The 10,000-nt window shown below is 41.8% G+C and overlaps 1 protein-coding gene across 4 annotated transcripts in view; it reads right to left on the bottom strand.

Moving 5' to 3' along the window:
• Positions 1-10,000, bottom strand: part of LOC125029412 (probable chitinase 10) — an 82,621-nt gene that overhangs the window by 68,256 nt on the left and 4,365 nt on the right. The window lies entirely within an intron of this gene.

Genomic DNA, 10,000 nt, shown 5'->3' on the forward strand with positions numbered 1-10,000 from the left:
ATGGGCTGTTATCACCCTCACCACCGTCATCTTCATCATCATCATCATCATCATCATCATCATCATCATCATCATCATCATCATCATCATCCTCATCATCATCATAGTTATCGTCATCTTAACTCTTTTCATGACCTTCGCGGTATAAGTGACGTAACAAGAGATCCCTTTAACGTGACCTCTGACCTTGTAACGGTTCAAGGAAGATTACACACAAAAGACCAAGAAAAAAGGGTTTCCATAGATGTCTCGAGAGGAATTTTCGAATAATGGACTAAAAATGAAATAAGATTGTCATTTCTTTCTATTTTGAATCTGATAACGTATTCTGCTGTCGATTTATTAACTGATTTAATTATCATTTATCAGTATTATTTTTTTCTTATTTATCGATTTATCTGTATATTCAAGTATTCATATATTTTTTTTCAGTTAACAATGTACTTAAGCAATACATATTGATTTTTTAAATACAATGATATCTGCTGATTCATGTCTGAATGCTAGCGTAATCGGCAAGCGTGTGTGCGTGTGTGCATACGTACACATGAACGTTTACCTATAGCTCCCCATCCTGGTCAAGACTGTGATGAATCTGTGAGGAAATATTTGGTGACGTCAATGACTTAGGCCTACGTGATTGTTGTCCGTCTCATCTTAGTAGGCCTAGTTTTTTTTTTTTTTTACTTTGTGAAATAATTCTCAAGCCAAAGAAAATTGTTCACTGATAGTCTAATGTGTGTCGGTGAAGAACAAAGCTTGTATGCTTGTCTTGCATTCGGCACTTTTTAAATAAAGAGAGAATGTTTTTCACAAACGTTTATACCAGTCAAGAAAAAAACAAAAAAAAAAAAAAAAACTAGCTTTTCAGGTAGACTTTCAGTTACATTTTCTTTTCTTTCTCTCGTCCTCTCGTTCTCTTACTTCCCCACGTACCGTTTTATTTACATATTTTCGATTTTGTTTCATAATTTCGGATATGGTGATGCGTGAAGGTGTCCCTGCCCTCCGTAAGCACACAAAATAACCGGAAGCTGAGGTTATTTTGTCACAGGCTCGTGAATCTTAAAGACAAATATCTTAAAAAGTATATACACATACGTAGCTATTTGCGGGATCATGTGTACACACACACACACACACACACACACATATATATATATGAGTGCGCGCGCGAGCGTGTGTGTGTGTGTGTGTGTGTGTGTGTGTGTGTGTGTGTGTGTGTGTGTGTGTGTGTGTGTATGTGTGTGTGTGTATGTGTGTATGTACATATAAATGCGCATACATAAATAACAAAAGAGAGAACACAGTGACAGGGTAATGTGTATCGAAGGCGTTTTTGTCAAAGGCTAAAATATTCAGTAAACTTCTCGTAGCACTCTTAGGGCCACTCGCAGCCACTTGTAGCCCCCTTGTAGCCCCACCCTGATGAATAGCCTAACTGACCACTCCATTTCTCTTTGCAATGGATAGCCTCCTTTCAACTGTCCCTTCCCTTTCCATCCCTCTCCTTCCCCCTCCCATCCCATTTCGTCTCCCTCCCACGTCTTTGTCTTCTCCTCTCCTTTCCTCCTCTCCCTCTCCTCCCCTTTCTTATTACATCCCTTATTTATCCCTCCTCTCCTCCTTTCTTCCCTTCTCCTCACTCTCCCATCCTTTCTCCCACCCTTCCTTCCCTCCTTTCTCCTCTCCTCTTCTTCTTCCTCCTCCTCCTCCTCCTCCTTCTCTTCTTCTTCATCCTCCTCCTCCTCCTCCTCCTCCTCCTCCTCCTCCTCTTCCTCCTCCTCCTCCTCCTCCTTCCTCCCTCTCTCTCCCAAGAAGCCCTTTTGAGGAAGTCATCTATGGTCTTCCTTGACGTGATGCATGGACTCTCAAAAAAGAAAAAAAAAAAAAAAAAAAAAAAAAAAAAAGAAAACAGGTTGGATCTCTCTTTTTTTTTTTTCTTCCTTTTTTTTATCCTCTTCCTTTGTCCATGACTGGTGAGCGATTTATGGCTGATTCTTCGACTATGAAAGTGAGTTATGTAATTTGCAATTCATCTTTTTTTTTGAAGCTCTGAGATGAGTAGTTGATAAGTGGCGATTTAATCTTTTTTTTTTTTTTTTAACTCTTGAGATGGGTAGCTGGTTCTGTAATTAGTTGTCTTGTAATCATTAATTATGCGTTATCTGCACGTAATTATCTCGAGTAGTATGAATAATTAAGCATGGGGGTTCCACTTGTAAGTTATGCGCAGGCCAAAAAAAGATAGTAAATTGGATATGATAAAAAATCAACATAATCATCTAAATTCGACAAGATAGGCCTACAGTTTGAATGCGAGTCGACCTAAATTTTAAAAAGATCCTACACCTTTAACAAAGGAATAAAGGATCAACTTATCCGTTTGCCTCCTTCACTCCCTCCCACATCCTTGCCCCTTCCCTGCCCCTCCCTGCCCCCCTTCCTTCCTTGCCCCTCCCTGCCCCACCTCCCATAACTCCATAAGTCCCCCCTTCCTTCCCTCCCCTCCTCCGCCCCATCCCTCCGTTCCTCCCCATCCCTCCCTGACCTATCTCTCCTTCCCCTCCCTCTCCCTTCCCCATCCTTCCCTCCACCTCTCCCTCCCTCCCTCCCCCTCTCCCTCCCTCCCCTCTCCCTCCCTCCCCCTTTCCTCACCCCCAGACCTACAAGTTATAATCAGGAGAAGATTACAGAGACCCGCTAACAACCTCGGTTATGATAAATGCCCTCGGTCGAAGAGCTCAGGGAAGCTTCGTTAAGTAAGTGTGATGCTCCTTTGAACTCCTTGGAAGTGTCTGGAGAATTCGGGTCGCGTATTCAGAACTGTTTTTGTGGTTGTGTAAGAGCGAAAGAGTGAGATAGAAACGTGGGTAGGGAACGAGAAGAGGTGTGAGAGAAAGAAAAAGAATTATATATATATATAGATAGATAGATAGATAGATAGATAGATAGAGAGGTAGATAGATAGATAGATAGTAGAGAGAGAGAGAGAGAGAGAGAGAGAGAGAGAGAGAAGAGAGAGAGAGAGAGAGAGAGAGAGAGAGAGAGAGAGAGAGAGAGAACGAGATACAGAGAAAAAGAGAAAACGAGATAAAGAGACAGAGACCAAAACAAACAGAGAGAAACAGAGACACACAAACAGGAACCAATACAGCAGCACACAAACCCTCACAGACCCCCCACCCCCCACCCCCCACCCCACCCCAGCCCCACACATACACCGAAAACAAACCAAAACAAAAAACAAAGCAAAAACACACAAAAAAGAACCCTCCCAGAGCATCCGAACTCGATTCCCAATAAATTCAGAGCTCAGCCTCGTCCTCCTCACGGGCAGAGCGGCTCCTCGACGCAGGCGGAGAAACCGGATGGTAAAATTGGAGGTCCAGCGATAACACCGGATTAAGGAGTGGCTTCGACCGCAATTCGACCGGGCATGACGGCAGGAATGTCGGTCCTACCTTGGTGCATGACTCCATTACATTCTTTTTTTGGTAGTCTTTATTTCGATTTGTTAAAATTTTCTCTCTATCTTTTTTATTCTTTGTTTTCTCCTCTCTCTCTCTCTCTCTCTCTCTCTCTCTCTCTCTCTCTCTTCTCTCTCTCTCTCTCTCTCTCTCTCTCTCTCTCTCTCTCTCTCTCTCTCTCTCTCTCTCTCTCTCTCTCTCTCTCTCTCTCTCTCTCTTTCTCTCTCTCTCTCTCTCTCTTCCTCTTAATACATTTTTGGAGTGTGCTGCCCCACCCTGCCATGCACACACCATGCACTTAGCCCCGCCCTCTCGTGTTGAACGTACTCATTTGACTCTGCATGACCAGGTTGTCATTCATCCCTGATCTTGTTTAGCAGCCCGTCACTTGTAGAAATGGAAAACCTCTTCATTTTACATTTCCCCTTAAGAAATGAAAAAAAAAAAAAAATCCCGTCATGAACACCGTTACAGAAGTCTTCCGTTCAGAGTCATGCAATTTTCACCGGCTCGGACATGTGGTAAGCCTAGTTTTTTCATGAGCGTCTGAACTTTCATTGAACTGAATGAACGGGAGAGAGAAAAAAACAAATAACGATGCTGCAGACAACTTGGGTCATTGTCAGATGTTATGAAACGTTTGATCATGAAAATATGCAATCCATTTTTACGTGTTATTTTTTTTATTTTTTTATTTTTTTTTGTGCAACTCACATCAAAATCAAATAAGTCTTTAACCGTGTGGATTTCTATTTTCCGAATTTGCTCTTGAAGTACAATCGAACTGTTTGAAATATTGCAACAAAATACAAACAACCTAAAATAAATAATTAAAAAAAAAAAACGTTAAACAAATCCCTCATTAACTCATCACATAAATATTTAAACTCCCTGAAACTTAATACTACGATAACACATGGTAATTAATTCTTTATAACTCCGCCCTGCGTATCAGCCGAGGTTAATATACAATACAACACTCCCATCGCATTGTTTTATGTAAATTGGATTTACGAACAATACTTAAGCAGAAGCGCCTCCTACAGTGAGGTCCTGTGTTACGTAGACGGAACCGCGCACATTTATCTTCTTATCTTTATTTGTATTCATAATTATACTGATTTATATTCCTATTTACAATTCTATTCAAATGATCTGTTTTCTTCCGGCGTTGTGTCTCGCTACGTGTCATGAAGTCTGCCTCGTGGATCTCGGGCAAGTTACGGGCGCCTTCTTCGTGCTCGTTCATGAACTGAGGGGGGGGGGGGGTGAAGGGGGCGGGGGGAGATTTCAGGAGGTCCTTGGGTGCAATGGGTCAAGATCCTTGAAGGAGTTAACGGTTGGTTCTCACAGGCAGGAGTAAAGGAGGTTTTGGGGAGGAAGAAGAAAAAAGAGGAAGGAGGAGGAGGAAGAGGAGGAGGAGGAGGAGGAGGAGGAGGAGGAGGAGGAGGAGGAGGAGGAGGAGGAGGAGGAGGAGGAGGAGGAGGAGGGAAAGAGGAGGATGAGGAGAAGGAAGAGGAGCAAGACAAGAAGGAGGAGAAGGAAGAGAAGCAAGACAAGAAGGAGGAGAAGGAGGAGTTGGGGTAAGTGTGGGAGGAGGAAGAGGAGGAGGGATGGGGAAGGAGTCGGGGAGGAGAAGCGGTAGTGGTAGTGGGAGAGGCTGAGCAGAGATGGGTGGTGGAACAAGGAGGGGGAAGAGTGGGGAAGAGGGGAGAGGGGGGCGAGGAGAAGGGGGAGACCTGGGAGGGCGGGCGGGAGAGTGGGTGGGTCGGCCAGGGGAGAGAACAGGTTCCAGTGCGGACGTTCCACGGGACAGTGACCCCTGCGCTACAAAACTGGCTTCGCTGGCCGCCGCCGCTGAAGCCGTCAACAAGAGACGGAGGGGGGATACACACACACACACACACACACACACACACACACACACACACACTCTCTCTCTCTCTCTCTCTCTCTCTCTCTCTCTCTCTCTCTCTCTCTCTCTCTCTCTCTCTTTCTTTCTCTCTCTCTCTCACACACACACACACACAAACCCGACCAAGAGCACACAAAAAAGGAAAGGAACGTTGATCCATCCACGACGTCACAAGGAACGTATCCTTGAATGACCTTGAATCCCTGACCATCTGTCCCTGGAAAGATCTTGGCCTTACCTCCTCGAGAGACCCCGAAAACGAGGCATGTACTTCTAGAAAACGGTAGAAGGCGAGAAAACGACGTTACTATCCTTCTCTTTCTCCCGTCCCTTCCTCCAATAACCCTACGTATCTCGATGTCTCTTTCCCTCTACATCGCCCAGTTACAAAGACGGAAACGAGGAAGACCTTGGCAACAACGCAAGAAAGGTGAGGGTGCTGGGGTGACAGAAGCTGCTATCCACACACCCCGCCGCCCCTGCTGTGGAACCTGTTAGCTCAGGATCCACCTCGGGGCACCTAAGATATAAGGAAAGCCTCTGTGCTGCCTGCCTGTCCTGTCACCTAACTCACCTAATAAGGAGAACGGTAATAACAATGTCAAGATGTCTGTCTCCTTATCAGACGTGACAGTATTACTGATAAAACAATACGGTGTTATATTATGTATATATATTTGATAAGAAAATATTACCACGTAGATACCGAAAGACATATCATATAGTGTATTAATAGTACTGATGACAAAAGTCCCCTAACATATTGCATATTGGAAATCAACAACAAAAAAGCTCCTATCCTATCTTCTTTACTCTCTATAATGACATAGTGAAAAAGGAAGTACTATATACTACATGCATCGTAACATAATCTCGATAATAGTCCGATGATGTAGAAAACTATATACATTGCATATAGCCAGGAATATACTGCGTAATAACCGAAAGATAAAAGTAAGCATTATAATGCCTTTAGGATAAAACTCTATACATCCATATATATATATATATATATATATATATATATATATATATATATTATATACCGAAATAAGCCATACATAATGGTACAATGATAAAGAAAAATACATGTTGCACGTCTCGAGGCATGTTGCAATTGTACCGTGTAACATGACACAGTTGAGAGTAACAGATGGCCTTCAACATAACGGGGTGACTTACTTGTAGTTTCTTTTTTTTCCTTGCTTATTTCTTTCTTTCTTGCAACAGCGAAACAACAAAAACAACAACGATGATGGTGACAGTAATGGAGATAATTACCATAATTATAATAATCTTATTAATTATGTTAATAGTAATGCTATTTATAATGATAGGACTGACGATGGTAAAGATGATAATAACAATAATACGAATAAAGATAATGGTAATAACAATAATAATAATAATAATAATAATAATAATAATAATAATAATAATAATAATAACAATAAAAAAATAATAACAATGATAATGATAATAATAATAATAATAATAATAATAACGATAATGATACTAATAACAATGGTGATATTAAAAACAATAATGATAACAATACGATAATCACATTAACCTAGTCCAACCGCATTCTCCTCTTCTTTTATTCGCCCGACACGCAAGACAACTAAGAAAATAAGAAAGAGAAAGAGAAGAGAAGAAATACCAACCCCTTTAAGTGATCTTTCTCGAAGGCCCATCATGTCCAAGTCACAACCGCATTCTTTGGTCACGTTCTTCACTTAATATTGTTGTTTTCCTCTGTGACCTCTCTCTTCCCGTACATTCCCTGGTTTTGGTGGTTTCGACTTTTTGGTTTTGGTTATTTCTTTATTCGTTATTCGTATTTGTTTTTTCTATTTTGATTTTTAGCTGTTTTTCTTCTTCTTCGGTAGTTCGTTATATGTTTTTGTTTTTTTCTTACCGGGTTTTCCTTTTTTTTTTCTTCTTCTTTCCATTCTCGCTCTGTCTTGTCTACGCTCTTCTCCTATTCTTATTCGATCGTCTGTTTGCTATTCTGTCGGATTTTTCCTATCTCCCTTTTATTCGTCTCTTCTCCTATCCACTTCTCACCTCCGTCCCAATCGACCTCTCGCCTATCCTCTGCCATCAAGCATCCCCCCTCCCCCCCATCTGGTACCCAAGCCTCCACCGGTTCCGAGGGCAGTATCTTTTTATATTATATATATATATTTGCATTTTCTGTTAATAATGATTGTTTATTCTTAGTTATTACTTTTTTTTTTTTTATCATCTGCAACCGGTGATGATTTATTCTTTGATCTGAGAATTATCCTGACGGTCTTCACTACTTTATTTGATTATTATTATTCTTTTTTTGCAGGGGGAGGCTATTTCCAGTTCTTATATCACTCTGGCTTGTCTCTCCCAAGCGATTCGAATCAATTCCACACTTCTCCTCTCCCTCCCCTCCTACCCCCCCTCCCCAGCTCCCCCTACCACCTGCTCGATCTCTTCTCACCTCCCACTATCCCTGCCTTTATTCCCCCCTTCCCCCCCTCTCCCTCCTCTCCCTCTTCTCCAGCTCCCTCTCCTTAAATTCCACCCCGATCTCTTCCTCCTCAAATTCCCTTCCCCCATCCCCCCCCTCCTTCCTCCCTCCTCCACTCCCTCCCCTCTCCCCTTTGTTCTACCCTCTTCCCCCCACCCACTTTACACCCTCTTACCCTCCCCACACCCACTCTACCCCCTCTTATACCCCCCCTCAATCACCCCCACCCCAACTCACCCCCACCCATCCCCCCCACCCCCACCTCCAAGCAATACCAGCAGCTGAAGAACTCATATGTTCCTATTTGTAATCTTAACACGCAGGAAACGCTTTTGACATTGTTAACATGAAAGATATCTTATAAAGGGACACATCGTGAATATTAAGCAATCATTTGAATTGGATCTTCCATTAGCCTTGCGATGGAATTTATAGGCCTTCAAACCTGACGCTTGTAATTTATTCTTTTATTTTTTCTTCTTCTTCTCATTATTATTGTTACTATTATATTATAATGCTATTATATTCTTCATAAGCTGATAAGATCCCATCAAAATTTAAGCAATCCGAGGATCCAATATTAGTCTCAGCGTGCGGTCAAGATAATGCTAGTGTATGAACCCATGAAAAAAAAAAAAAAAAAAATTACGGAATTTTAATAATTTTTTTTTAGGAAAATATTTCAGAAATTTTTTTTTTTAGTTTTCTATTTGGTCATTTGGTCATGTTCCAAATGTTGAAAATAATGATATTAACAATATTAATAACAGTAGCAGTAAAGATGATAGCAATAATAATAATAATGGTAATAATATTAATGATATTGATAATAGCAATAATAATAATAGTAATAACAACAACAACAACAACAACAATAATGATAATAATAATAATAATAATAATAATGATAATGATGATGGTGACAGTAATCATCACCTCTATCTTGACATCCATAAATATTACAAGGCAGTGCCGGGAATTCTTGCGAGTGGAAATTCCCTCCGGCGACCGCATTTGCTCACCGCGAGGGTCCCTCTTCCGGTCCTCGGCCTCGCCCTTGTAAGATGTGGGACGCGGCGGGAGAGCGGCGGTTTGTTTACGGAAATCACGTGTCTTATAATCCACAATCCCCCTACCCCCTACCCCCTCCCTGTCTCCCTGTCTCCCCTGACTCCCGCTCTCGCCCCCACCCCCTTGCTTTTCCCTCCTTCTTTTCTCTTCGTTCCTAAAATTACCGTTTTCTCTCTTGCGTCCGTCTTAATTCCTCTCCTTCTCTCCTCCCTTTCTCTTTCGTCTCTCACTACATCTATCATCTCATTCCTCTACCTCGTTAGCTGGTCACACTAACGCCAATTACCCAATTACAAATCCATCAGCCGTATTATGTTAAAGGGACGACGGTTGTAGGCAGCAGCTCAGGAAATGTAAATAGGAGTCTGTACAACCCATCGGTGACTGACCCCTTGCGGTGATAATAAGAGCACGCGCCCTGTTCCTTGGCTGGGTGGGCATAGGGGGATACCCTCAGACATAGAAAGGGTATGAAGGAGAATGAATAATGCAGGGTATGTATTTGATATTTCCATACTAGAGGTCTATCGGAATTACGTCATTCTGATGACTTAATATCGAAACGTCTGAGATATGCTTCCCAATGTGGACTTGTTCTCTCCCACTCAAGCCATATTTAAAAATGAAATGGCAAAATATGTAAACGTTAAACACAAAAAGATGAATAAAAGAAGACGCAAAATATAGTAGCTGAAGATTATAATAAGATAAAACAAAATAAAAACGAAAGAAAGAACAAATTATCCTACACGAACAAATCTACCTTCGAAAATAAAACTCTTTAAACATCTTTTCCCTTTCTTATCCTCCGCTAAGAACCACCGATGACCGTTCTTTATCGGTTACCTTAAGCCCCATAGACGCCCATAAGCCAGAGGAGGCGTGGGCGTCCCGCAGAGTGAGCGGCGCAACCTCGTCCCCTTGTCTGTGATGCTATCTCGGTGATGCTACCTGCCTCTACCTCTCGCTCGTTCGTTACGCCCATTCTTTTACTATTTTCTTTGCTCTTTCTACACTTTTATCTTATCATTGTCT

The sequence above is a fragment of the Penaeus chinensis genome, chromosome 10, assembly GCF_019202785.1.
Source record: "Penaeus chinensis breed Huanghai No. 1 chromosome 10, ASM1920278v2, whole genome shotgun sequence".
NCBI classification, from domain to species: domain Eukaryota; kingdom Metazoa; phylum Arthropoda; class Malacostraca; order Decapoda; family Penaeidae; genus Penaeus; species Penaeus chinensis.